The 14,436-nt window shown below is 39.3% G+C and overlaps 1 protein-coding gene across 2 annotated transcripts in view; it reads left to right on the forward strand.

The window, feature by feature from the left end:
• Positions 1-14,436, forward strand: part of RGS17 (regulator of G protein signaling 17) — an 85,923-nt gene that overhangs the window by 36,983 nt on the left and 34,504 nt on the right. The gene's annotated exons all lie outside the window — the stretch shown is intronic.

Raw genomic sequence — 14,436 nt, forward strand, 5'->3', positions numbered from 1 at the left:
AAAATCAAGCAAGAAGGAGGCAAACGTAGCAAGAAACAGCTCCCAGGGTTTACAGTCAGGCAGGAGGCCACTCAAGCTCCAACCAGCCAGAGTAGAGGATAGTCCACAGTAATCAGCTGGCGCATCTAGTGGGGACCCTGGTGGGGTCAGGCCTTAGTAGGAGAGCTGAACTGCGCTTGGAGTAAGGACTCTTCTAGACCCACTAGCAAAGCTTTCAAAGGGGTCTTCAATGGATTGTGCCAATCTGCAAGCAGCTTACTGGCCTGCCAGAACAAAGTCCAACTACCATTCACAGAAGAAAACAAAATTCCTTCTTTAAATATGTGAGTGGATTAAGCAACTATTTGGGCCTTATTTTGGGGAGAAGTTTTGAAGTTATGAATTCTCTGCTTTCATAATTACAGGGATGTTTAGATTTTCTGCTTCTTGTTCTCATGTCTTTCCAGGAATCAGTCCATTTGATCTAAACTGTCCATCATTGGCATAAAGTTGTTGATGGAATTCCCTTATTCTTTTAATACCTATAGGATCTGGGGCGCCTGGGTGGCTCAGTCGTTAAGCGCCTGCCTTCGGCTCAGGGCGTGATCCCGGAGTCCTGGGATCAAGCCCCACATCAGGCTCCTCCGCTGGGAACCTGCTTCTTCTTCTCCCACTCCCCCTGCTTGTGCTCCCTTTCTAACTGGCTGTCTTTCTCCCTGTCAAATAAATAAAATCTTTAAAAAAAAACAAACTGTCTATAGGATCTGTCATGATATCCCTTTTTTTCATTCTTGATATTGGTAATTTGTCTTCTCTCTTTCTTTGTTGACTTGAATTATGTCAGTTCACCAACCCCCACATTCAGGGACGTTTTGGTCATTTCCAGTCTTTTATTACTGTAAATTATGTTTTAATGTATGCCATGTGCACGTGTGGTTTCATATTTACAGAGATGAATCTTCATGGTAGATTCTTGGAAGTGAGCTTGGCTAGATCAAAGGGCAAATACATATGTACTTTTGTTAGATATTGCCAAATTTCCCTCCATAATGGCTGAACCATTTTGTTTTCCCTCCAGCAGCTTATGGAAAGTCGCTCTTTACAGCTTTCTGACAGGATATGTTGTCAAGCTTTTGATTCATAAATCTGATATTTGAATAGTGGTATATCAATGTAATATAATTTGTATTTACTTATGTTTTCTCACATTAAAGTACAATTATACACTTCTTTCTAGTGAGCCATCTATATACATCTTTTGTCCACTTTTTATTAGGTTTTTGGTCTTTTCTTCTGTTTAAAAGAGCTCTTTAGATGGGCAAATTATAACCATGCCCAGACCAAATACTCTCTGAGAGTCTTCACACCTCTTGGCATGACTAGGAACCATAATGTCACTTATAATACCCATATTTACAAGTTGTCGTTGCTTCTTCTTATGGAAATTAACCCTCTAAGCTATAAATTAAAAAAAAAAAATTCTTCCAGTTTAGCATTCGTCTATTGATTATGGTTATGGTGGTGTTATTTTTGTTTTGTTTTGTTTCTTGCCATGTAAAGTCTTTTATTTTTTTCTAAAATTTGATCATGGTTTGCAAGATTTTCCCTTTCCCAGATTATAAAGGAATTCATCCATATTGTCTTGTAATACTTGTATATTTTCAATGTTTGCATCTATGTCTGGAATATACTTAGAGTATATTCTGGTATATAGTTGGAAGAGTGAATGAACATCTCTTTCTAAATAACTTCATTTCTTATAACACCACTTAAAAGAACCCTTTTCACTTTTATTCTGCATAAATTTCCATTTTTTTGGTCTATAAATAGTAGTATCAATATTGAACTAGGTTTACCTGTGAATGACAAAGAAGAATGGAATTTTGCAAAACAAGGAAACAAATTATTTTTGGTTTATTTAAAGCTAGGTTACCTAATTTGAACTATGTACATTTTTTTTGTTTTCTTGAACTATGCAAATAATTTTTTAAATACAGCACAGAATAAAATGTAGGAATTAATTTATTTATATTGTTACTTATTCAACATTTTGTAAATTCATGTTGTTGAAATAATCAGCCCAATTTTGGTCTCTATTCTGATCAGCACCCAGGGCAGGACAGGTCATTGTTTCATGCTGAATTGCACTAACACAGAAGTGGATGATGGCCCCTGCCTCCTCAGGCTTCTTTCCTCTTAATAGTGTACTTTAAAAGGAAAACTCAAAGAATGGATTTTACTTCCTTTCCCAAACTGAGGTTTCCATATGAAAGTCAAACAATCAACCAACCAATAAACAATCTATCTTGGATACCAACCATGGACTGCTGTACATACAAAAATCCTTTTTAAAAAATCACCAACCCAATTATTGGTGAGACTGTGGATTGCATACAACATCCAATTTACTAAGGCTAAGGAGGAATTTCTAATAAACTGTATCCTGTTTGTAATATTTGTATACCTGGCGGCTGGGATGGCAGCCTTTTTCCTGCTAATTACAGAATTAAGGAAACGCTTTTTTTTTTTTTTTTCCATCTTACTCCATAGTCATTTCAATGTGTTAACTAGAGAGTTCCAAATATTTCTGACGTCCATTCTGCTTTGACAGGGACCTGGGTAGGGAGGAAGCTGTTGAGAATGAATAGTATTCTATATAACCTATTTTATGTGACTGGTTAAAACAAGGGAGGAAGAGCCAAACAAAATGAAGGGTATGGATTATTAGGAGGAATACTCCTCAGGTGGAATCAATTTTGTCTGCCTTTTAAAACTCAGAAACACTGACTTGGATGAACAGACCACTGCTGACTTTGGGTTGTGCCAACCGGTGTGTAAATGAACAGCCAACAGTCTGCTGTTATCCAACAGGCCACAGAAAACACTATCAGCTTTGGAAATGGAAGATTGTGTAAATTTGTATCACAAATAGGGATAGCTCTTTTCTTAGGAATAGTAAGGCTCATTTCCTCCTCAAGAATTGTTTTAAATGTTGGTAAAAAATTTTCTTTTTATATTTCAAGAGTGACAAGAAACACTTTTCCTAGTAGTCTTAAAATCTGTCTGAATTCTAACTCACCTCTTGAGGTAGGTCTGAATTTCATTTCTGCCTTATTTTAGGTCTGGATGACATACTTAGCAACATTCAGTAAGGATCATTGAACTGAACCCCTTTCAGTACATTTTGTCATCAGTCAGTGAGAACACAGAATGCACATGAACGTGGGCCAACGGTGCAGCCATCGATGGTGGATAGCCACCATTTGTCCTTCTAGAATATTCTCCTCTCTTCTCCAGCCTCCTGTGTCCCAGGAGACTGATCAGTATGGCCTACATTGAAGGGTTTGGCCAATGTGGAGCATGCCAGGAGGTCAAAGAGAAGGCAAAGGGGATGGTTGGGATATTTACTTCATGCACAGTCCCTTGATCTGCCTGTTTCTCTTGATCTACCTCAGATCACAGCCTTGGTTAGAAGGCCTCTCCCCACATAACCCTTTCTGCCCCAATCTCCTCATAACCATTTTCTCTCCTTATACCTGCATGACTAGGAACCATAATGTCACTTATAATACCCATATTTAGCACCTGTTCTCCAGGCTACTGCCTTGTCCCTTGGGATTTCCCTACCTCTTTTTTTCCCCCACACTCTCTTTAAACATGACTGCACCATCAGTTACCTCCTGGGACCCTGACTGCTAAACCCTCTATGAAAATTTCACAGAATAGCCTAACTGTCGCAGGCATGGCTGTGGCACCTCACGATAAGGCTGGAAAAGTAGCAGATGCTAATAACACTATCTCAAGTGGAACAAGCCTGTTTGGATAAAAAGCTAGGAACTGCCTCTTCTGGCAGGGCTTGAAGAGGAAGAGAACTGGAAGAGAGGGTGGAGCAGAATCAATGATTGCACGGGAGATGAGTGATACCTTTCCTTATGGTAATTGTAGTGAAATAACATTTACGTTGTTTTCTGAAATATTTTATTTATTTATTTTAAGATTTTATTTGAGAGAGAGAAGAGAAAGAGCACAAGCAGGGGGGAGAGTCGGAGGGAGAGGGAGAAGCAGGGGGCCAGATGCGGGGCTCTAGGATCATGACCTGAGCCAAAAGCAGACGCTTAACCAACTGAGCCACCCAGGCGCCCCTCTGAAATATTTTAGAAGGCCCTCAGGAGATGTATTTACAGTGAAGGGGATGCCCTTTTACTTCAAACCAACCTACGAACTTCCACTGCACACCAACTTAATGAAGACTGATGGGCCATTACAATGAAAGACAGGACACCATCTTTAGACTTACATGAGCTGTACAGAATAGGAATTGAATGTGTGCATGTTCATTGATTTTCTGGATTTGTAAACCTTCAATTGCAAATCACGATCTTCATATTTTTAATTTTGTATCAGATATTTCACACTTCATATGAAATCAACACCAAGTATTATAAATTTATTTCTGTAAGGAACAAGCGTTTCCAACAGGTATTTAAATACATGCTGACTTTTATAGGCTTCTTCCCAGAGTAGAATAATTTGATGATTTCAAGTTCCTGTGGAAACAAACAGAAGTGTAGACAATCACAAGAGATTGACAAAGTCACGCATCATGGAGGGACTGAGCTACCCAGCCTTTCCGGAGCATCTGGGATATGCCCATTGCCTGGCAGAGAGATTTACATGAGGGCTGTTACTTCAGGCTCTGATCACTTCTTGGATCCTATCAGAGCTTTGCCCTAGAAATCTGTGCTAGGGCACAATGCCTAGGAATTATTAAAAAAGAAAGAAGGATCATAGACTCTGGAGGTAGGCAGGCTTAAGTTTAAACCTGTACTGGGTGTTAGCTGGATACCAGGGACTAATCCCTCTGGTTTCAGTTTCCCTGTATTATAAAGTGGCAATATCTACCTCACAGGTTTGTTTGGAGGGCTGCATGAGAACCTATGTAAAAACTGCTCAAAACATAAAAAAATAAAGATCTGGTTGAGTGTGTAATGGCACAGCCACTTTGGAAGACAGTTTGGCAGCTTCTGACAAAACTAACATATTCTTACCATATGATTCAGCAGTCGCACTCCTTGGTATCTGCCCAAAGGAGCTAAAAACTTATATTGACATAAAAACCTGCACACGATGTTTATAGTAGCTTTATTCATAGTTGTCAAAACTTGGAAGCAACGGGAGATGTCCTTCAGTAGATGAATGTATAAATAAACTGTGATACATCCAGACAGTGGAATATTATTCAGCTCTAAAAAGAAATGAGCTATGCAGCCATGAAAAGACAGGGAGGGACCTCAGATACGTATCTCTAAGTGAAAGAAGCCAATCTGGAATGGTTACTTACTGTACGGTTTGCCCTAGACACCATTCTGCAAGAGGCAGAACTGTGGGGACCGTGAAAAGATGAGTGGTCGCCAGAGGTGGGGACCGAGGTGAGGAATGAATAAGCAAAGCACAGAGGATTTTTAGGGTGATGAAAGTTCTCTTACGCTATTACAACGATGGCTATATGTCATGACCCATTTGTCCAGAGCCATGAAATCTTCAACACTTAGAGTGAACCCTAAGGTAAACGGTGGACTTGGGGTGATTATAATCTGTCCGTGGAAGTTCATCATTCTGGTGAATGATGATAGTGGGGAAGATATGCCTGTGGGGGGTATATGGGAAATCTCTGTACCTCCCTCTCACTTCTGTTGTAAACCTAAAACTGCTCTCAAAAAAGAATTGTCTGAAAAATGTTTTTAAATAATTATCTGCATCCCACTTCTATTTAATTGTATGATCCATTTCTCTCTAACTCAGTAACACAATGTCAGAAGCCCTATTTCATGAGGGTGACTTTTGCTGAGACCTATAATAACTGCAGTGTGTTTATTTTTTTAGGATATTCATGGCTTATGAATTATGTGGAATAGAGCAATGTAACAGCATGTGAATTGTTTACGCTCTCCTAAGTTTACTAATGTTTCTATTCCTACATGACAAATCATTACCATGAGCATTAACTGAGCAGCTAATGACAGTAGGGCTCTGCCTTAGATACTGAAGATACATATAGTAATTCGACAGTACCCTTCTTTCAAAACATTCTTATAGAAAGGACAAAAGCATACAAATCAGTGTAATTACCATAAATTGAGAGCTCACCGTGTGCCCAGCACTGTGCTTATTACAAGGATCTTTTCATTGAATCTCACACAGTTTGGTGAATTATTAGTAATGTTATTATCCTGACTTCATAGTTGCATGACCTAGAGCTCAAAACGGTTAGGTAACTTGCTCACAGAGTAAGAGAGCTTTAATTTGAAATTTTCAACTACTGCAGTAGAGTATATTCTCCCTAACAATGCTAGTTCTGACATCGGGTCCAGACAATTAGGTATTAGAACATTGCTGCTCATTGTGTGATCGCATATGATTCCTGGGCTGGTTTGCAAAACGTTTGTTATTGGTCCATAACAAAGTAAATAATGAAATCGAGAGTAAGCTTTTAGGAATGTTTAGAGCAAATTTGACAGAGTAATTTTATGTCTATGAAATCGAGTAGTAAAAACTAATTGGTGCTTTATATTGCATCCCCCCCCCATTTTATTATTTCTTTTTATTGTGTTTGACCAAAGTATTGCTCCGTGGCTGATGGGTAGTAAGGAGGGCACGTATTGCATGGTGCACTGGGTGTTAGACGCAAGTAATGAATCATGGAACTTTACATGGTGACTAACATAATATAATAAAAAATTATTATAAAAAAATAAATTTAAAAACAAAAAACAAAACAAGGGCACCTAGCTGGCTGAGTTGGTGGAGCAAGCGAATCTTGATCTTGGGGTTGTCAGCACAAGCCCCACGTGGAACCTAGAGCTTACTTAAAAGGAAGGAAGGAAAGAGGGAGGGAGGGAAGGATGGAGTAACCTCTGTTAACATTAAAAGAAACAAAACAAAACAAAATAACACCCTAGTCCTTCACTACCAGTAGTGTGAGAGTGGGATGGCAAAGGGTCAGAGATGAAGTAGGAATTATGACAGTGTCATGGCGGCGTGAATAGCTAATGATAATTGAGTACTTGTATGTGCCCAAGACTGTGCTTAGTTTCTCTCTCTCGCTCCACACATACATACACACACATACCATATAAACCACATGTATACCATACACCTATGTATGTACATACATGTATAAATATATACATACAGTACCATATATGTGTATATAGACGTATTTCTTTGTATGGAGTTACCATTTAATATCTTTACAACAGCCCTGAAACTTTGAAATAGATGTCTACCACGTCCGTTTTACCTGATTATGTTCTGGATATTACTGCTAATATCTACTTCTTCCCCCAGAGTTATTCTTTGCTAAAAACCAAACCAATGGAGTTCCTCTCATTACCAGTGCTCTTTTGTGAATATATGAGGATGGAAAATAATTTTGCTTCCCCATCCCCCCCCGCAAAAAAAAAATAAAACCTGCCACTTTACTTCTTTTCCCTTTTCTGTACTTTAGAGGGTACTTAGTGGGAGGTTGGGAAGAGCTGTGTCAGGGGCTTCGGGACGGCCTTTATTCCCTCATCACGCTTAGCTTTTCTAGCGCCTGCTGCCCACTCTTCCTGGGATGAGTAGAAATGTTTTGCTGTATGAGTGAAGAGTGCTGACTGAATTGATTCCATCACTTGTGGACTTCCTGAAGTGTGGTGAAAACAAATCAAGAAAATTGAGGTGAGGTGGTATACATTTTCAAACAGGCCCCTTTTTTCTGAAAATGCGTATATTGAAAGCAGAGTGAAGGGAAGTGTCTTGATTAAACAGACCTAATAACGTGCTATAGGGAAAGGTCACCCTAAATCCTCTTCAGTGAATTTTTACCTTGGGTAGGACACATGCTGGCTTTTGAAAAAGTTTCCTGGTTACTGGATTGTATCTTTAAATGTTCTTTTTTTTTATAGATGTCTATTAGTGTGAGACAATATATATGGAATGTAGCTTTGGAAAGAATAGACAGTATATTACCTCATATGCTGAATATATCTGAGGAGGTGGCCGAGTTAAGCTGTTCTTCAATATAGAAAGTATTAGGAAGCACAAGAGAGACTCAGAGGTAACCTACATTGGCTTGGTGGTGGAGAAAGATTCGAATCGCGTATGGAGACATTATGTTAAACACAAGCATAAACAGGATATAGTTTGTGTTTTAGTTCTCGTCTGGCGATGCTTCCCTTTATTCCCATTTAATGTGTTTCTATAGACATCGCTCTGTATTGAATTTCCATAGCAATCATCCCTGTTTGTGTAACCATCTTAAATAATTATATGAATAATTGCTATTAGGAGAAACAGTCTCTGGCATACCCTTTTCAAATGTGATTTTGTTTTCTCTACTGATCTTTTTTTCTGTTTACGGTTTGTCATTTTTTCCTTTCCTTATGTTAACTTGCTTATGTTTTTTTAAAGATTTTATTTATGTAATTGAGAGAGAGAGCACGTGTGAGTGAGCAGGGGGAGGGGCAAAGGGAGAGAGAGAAGCAGACTTCCCGATGAGCAGGGAGCCCAGCACACGGGGCTCCATCCCAGGACCCTGAGATCAGGACCTGAGCCTGAGAGCCACCCAGGTGCCCCTTAACTTGCTTATCTGTTTTATGTGAGTTGAAGTAATAAGCACGTCTGCTCTCTGAAAAGCAATTCAGTGATTCCCGAAATGAATATCACATAGATGAAAGTGCTGTCACTACATCCCTAAGTCAACACAGGATGATTCCATATTAATCAGTGGTGTTTTGAAGAATGGCACCCTGAAGGCAACAGGGCCACGCTAAGGATTCTCATTGTCACCACACAGTGTTTACGGCAAAGATCTGGCCCCATTTCTTTAACATTCACCCTAAGCTAATGCCGCTGTTCTAAACTAAAGCCAAGCCTGAGTAAGTCAGGTAGCGAGGGGGGTTTTAAAGCTCTACTCCATCAGTATTGGTAGTTTAGCCTTTCTGCTGTTGCTAAGTAATTGAGTGACCACCTTCTTCGTATTAACTGAGCAAATCTGACCTCTGTTGGGGAACCTGTCTACTCATCTATGCTAGAAAGACACCTTTTCTTTGTCTTGTTTCACTTCTTTAACACGCACTGACTGAGCTCACTGGTCCTCAAGCTTATTCATACGTGATGACGTTCCCGGAAAATACGGTGCTTTTCACCACTATCATGTTCACGATGTTAACATTGAAATCACTGATTTTTTAATTTATGTGTAAAATTAAATACTGGCTTATATTAGATTCCAAAATACACAAACAGTAGTAGATACCAACATTTAAAGAAGAGAAAAATGGGATAAAGTTTATGAGAGACAGTTCCCCTCATTGAATTAACTCATTTCCTCTGACCAAAGCAGAGAGATGGTTCTACGTGGACTGGAATACCTGCCCCATCTCACAAAATTTGACATCTCAGTGGGAGCTTAACTGAGACTCATCATTACTCTGTTACGTGTATCAAAATTACCAAGATGAATGGCCCAGCCTCTGCCCTCAAAGGGCTCGTGCTCTTGTAGGAAAAACTCACAAATGGCAAAAGTATAAAACAGTATGAAATTGCAGATGAAAGAAGGTCGAGCATTGCTATTTACTTTCCCCTCTGCTGGTCTGGCAGAGACGCCAGGATAAAGCGCCTCTGGTGCTAGTGATACCAAAAAAGAGTGAGGGTCTTGAGGGTGTCAGAGTCCAGTAATGTAACAGGCTTGCCCGCAACTTACAACTCAGAGTGGTAGGTGCACAGTACTGGGTCCACACTGAGAGGGTAGCGCCTACTTCGACCCAAAGGGTAGAAGACAGAGGGGATGGTAAGTGGGATGAACATTGAAGGGGTAGTATTTCAACCAGCTTTTTGTGGTTTTTCCTCCCTCTTCGTGTTTAACTAGACTAGACCATGTCTTTCTGACCCGCGGATGTGTCTCCTCTGCCCACCGATCACACTGCCTCAAGTTCACAACTTAGCTTGGCCTGAACCAGCGCTGCTCAGGCCTTACTGGCTCCGTGGATCATCAGGGAATCTTGTTAAAATGTAAAATCAGATCCAGTTAAGTCTGAGGTGGGGCTTGAGATCCTCGTTTCTAACAACCTCCCGGGGGGTGTGCTTCTGCTGATCCATAGACCACACTGTGAATGGTTTTTTAACTGGATTTTAACTCCTCAGATGAGAACCTTAGCAATTACCAAGTCCATCAGTCACCCTTGCAGTTATATTTAAAAACCCATCTTAACATTTTGAAGAAAAATCTTCATGTAAACGTGAAGATGGAAGTTGTCTAGGAGTCGTAAAAACAAGTATTGTGATTGTGACTACAGATTAGAGGCTGTTCACTTAGCACACTGCTAAGGTTAGTGATCGTAATCACAATAAATAGGCTTTCCCCTCCCCACAACTGCTGAGTGAAGTAAATACCATTTCCCCATTTTACGAACAGCGGCAGAGGTTAAGTAACTGACTCACTGCCCCCTGGCCAAGACAAGGCAGACCCCTGCACTTCTAGTCCAGGTCTGTCCTCCTCCCAGCGACTACACTCGAAAATACATAGTCAAAAGAAGAAAATGGAAAGTTGATAGAAGAGCAGAATCATAGGCGTGAGTAGAAGTTGTGATGTTCCGTGGAATAAAAATGGCTGAATCTTCTGAGGACAGAAACTAGCATTGATGCTGTGGGAGTGGCCTTATCAAATAGCCCTGGCAAATAATGCTTTTAGATCTGTCCAATAGATGCTCGGGAGGTAGAGCAAGAGGAGGGACTGACACCGATCTGATTCTATACTTTAAAGGTAAAGGAAGGCACAGCAGTGACTCTATTTAGTCTTACATGTATTTACATACCTATAAATACATATGAAAATATCATCAACATGAAGACAGAATTGCAGACTCAACACAATGTGACAGTTTAGCAAGCTCTATGTATCCCCCAGGAAAGAAACACCTGGACATAGTCACTGATGCAGTCCGACCTCACCACCCCAAGTATGGACCAGAATCACAGTCTTAGGAGTATTCACTCTGTGTGCACAGAGATTACTTCTCGAATTCCTTGTAGGTTTAATGTAATCATAAAAATGGTGTTTTTGAAAACAGCACACACACAAAAATAGCCTCCTAGACCCCCCAAAAGGCGAAAAGTAGTTTGGATACAACTCTTTTTAGATAAACATGTCTGAGACAGGAAATGACGTTGAAAGCTCGCTCCGTCACGTGGATAAGTGCTGGCTCAGGTGAAGCAGAGTAGTTCTCAGAAATTTTAAATTGAGGAGTGAGTTGTTTCCTTCACAGGGAAAATCCATCACGACCAGGAATACATATCTGTACATAGTGAACCTCTTCCTTGTCCACCCCAGTGCTAAAGGAGGCCTCACAAATTTGGCTTATTTAGCAGATACCTTTTTGGGGCTCAACACTGAATCAACAGCTATATGGCAAAACCGAATGCTTTCACTAAACATGAGAAGATGGCTGCAATTATAATGAAGTGTGATTGTTGGATAAGGAGTTGATTGTGGGTACCATGAGTCACTGGAGACTCAGTTCATTTACATGTGATAAAAATTACAGTGTTAGTGGTGAAATGAAAAACCAAACTCTTAGTCTTCTTTCTTCACTGAGTAAGCCTTTGTGTAGATCCCTGAGATAGGGAGATTCTGCCCAATGGATACAAGAACTTGACAACCCACCCTGTAAGAAATGATCTCTCAGCAAAAAGATAGTGATGGGAATCTTCAACATCTGTAGCCTCGAAGCATTGTACCACACCAGCTTTCTGGCAACATTAGTAACAGTTCCCTCCAGTGCTATCTTGAGAGGGCTGTCACTTATTGGTGCCTACTCTATGTGTCAAGATTTGTTCCAAACATTTTACATATTCAGTCCATTTGACCTTTACAGCGATACTGATGTCCTGAGGTGTTCTATTATTATCAATCCCAAAGGGACAGTTTGGGAAAGGATAAAGAGCACTGTTCAAACTTGACAGTATGTCTTAGAGCTATAAGAATTGTATGTAAAAATTTGAAATCTCTGCCTTGGGAAAGTAGACTTTTTTTAATAATCTGAGGAATCTGTCATATTCACTGTCACAATATTCAATATTTATTATGCATCTACTATTGACAGAAATTACTGCTAGATTCCAGGAAAACCAATATATATGAGATATATTTTTTTCTTTCTCTCCTTCCTCTTATGAGTTTCACAATTCTGTTGGGAAACAATATATAAACAAAAGAGATGAAGAATAACATTAGTCAATGCTCAAGAACTAATGTGATCTATAAGAGTGAAGAAACTGATAAAAGCGGGGGTTCTCCTCTCCCTCCCAACTGTATTTTGAAGAGAGTAGTTAGCTTGGGCAGCCCATTCCCAGAACAGTAACCTCAGAACTAAGATATTTTCTCAGTCTCAGGTGCCTGGGTGGTTCAGTCGGTTAAGTGTCTGACTCTTGATCTCAGTTCAGGTCTTGATCTCAGGGTTGTGAGTTCAAGCCCCGTGTTGGGCTCCACGCTGGGCATGAAGCCTCCTAAAATAAATAAGTAAATAAATAAAAAAAGATATTTTCTCAGTCTAACCATCCATGGAAAATTGAGGTCTCTGTACATCAGCCTCCTTCACAGGGTTGTCGAGCCTTTATTTAAATGCTCAAGAATACTTGGCTTGATACCAGCGTCAAAGGTAAATGAAGCTCTCCTCTGAGTATCAGACAGACTCTCCATAGATGGAAGCAAGAATTTGAATTGCTTCCATTCGTCAGTCCATCTTCTAACATTTGGGATCTTATGAAGCAGATCTATATTCTCTCCTATATGACATCACTTCAAGTATTAGAAAAGTATGATTTGGATTGTCTGTCTTTTCTTCATTAGAGCAAACACCTTTGTTCTAAAAGTAGTATTCTTATGAGACATTTTAAGGGTTTTTTTTTATTCTCCTCCTTCTAGTCTTCTGATCATATTTCAATTTCTTTCTTAACTTGTGGTGACCGGAATTAAACATAACCATTAAACCAGCCCAGAGAAGACCCATCACCAGCTTTAGAAACCATGTTTTAGAAAACATGCTTCTATTAATGCATTCTAACTTTTCATTAACTATTTTGTTTACATGGTACTACTAATACTGAATTTATTGTCCAGTAAGTCACCTAGAATTTTTCATATGCTCCTTATACGCCATGTTTCTCCCATCCTCATAAAGTTTTTTTTAAATCCAAGCTCATACCCTTATATTTATCTTCTTAAATTTCATCTTATTTTATTTTGTTCATTGCTCAAACTGTAAAGACATTTTTTCAGTTGTGATATAATTGACATGTAACATTGTGTAAGTGTAAAGCGTACAGGTGTTGACTTGGTACATTTATATATTACAGTATGATTGTAGCATTAGCTAACACCTCCATCATGTCACATAATTATCATTTTTTCTATGTGGTGAGAATATTTAAGGTCTAGTCTCTTAGCAATTCTGAAGTATATAATACTACCGTATTGTTAACTATAGGCACAATGCTATGATCTCTAGAACTTCCTCATGTTCTACCTGCAAGTTGTACCCTTTGACTAGCATCTCCCCAGTTCCTCCACCACCAGCCCCTGAACCACCGTCCTACTCTGTTTCTGCAAGTTCAGTCTTTTTAGATTCCACATAAAAGTGGCAGCATGCAATATTTGTCTTCCTCTGTCCGCCTTATCTCACTTAGCATACGGCCCTCAAGATCCATCCGTGTAGTTACAAATGGCAAGATTTCCTTCTTCTCACGGCTGAATTATATTCTGTTTTACACACATATATACATATATATGTATGGAATATATATGAATGGAATGTTGTTATATTCCCTTTTACATATATATGTGTACATCTTCTTTATCCATGATCTGTTGATAAACACTTAGGTTGGTTTCCATATCTTGGGTAGCATGAATAATGCAACTACAGTGAACATGGGAGATCAGGTATCTTTTCTATATCCTGTTTTTATTTACTTTGGACATATATCCAGAAGTGGGATTGCTGGATCAGATGGTAATTCTATTTTTAATCTTTTGAAGAACCTCCATACTGTTTTCCGTAGTGGCTAAATCAATTTATATTCCCACCAACAGTGCATGACTATTCCCTTTTCTCCACATCCTCAACAATACTTGTTGTTTCTTGACTTTTTGCTAATAGACAATCTAACAGGTGTGAAGTGATATCCCCTTGTGGTTTAGATGTGCATTTCCCTGATAATTAGTGATGTTGAATATCTTTTCATATACCTGCTGGCCATTTGAGTGTCATCTTTGGAAAAATGCCTATTCAGTTCCTTCGCCCATTTTTTATTGGATTGTTATTTTTTGTTATTGAGTTACATGAGATCTTTATATATTTTGGAAATTAAGCCCTTTACCAGATACATGGTTTGCAAATATTTTCTCCCGTTCTGTAG

This window comes from Ursus arctos, unplaced genomic scaffold (assembly GCF_023065955.2).
Source record: "Ursus arctos isolate Adak ecotype North America unplaced genomic scaffold, UrsArc2.0 scaffold_13, whole genome shotgun sequence".
Classification (NCBI taxonomy): Eukaryota; Metazoa; Chordata; class Mammalia; order Carnivora; family Ursidae; genus Ursus; species Ursus arctos.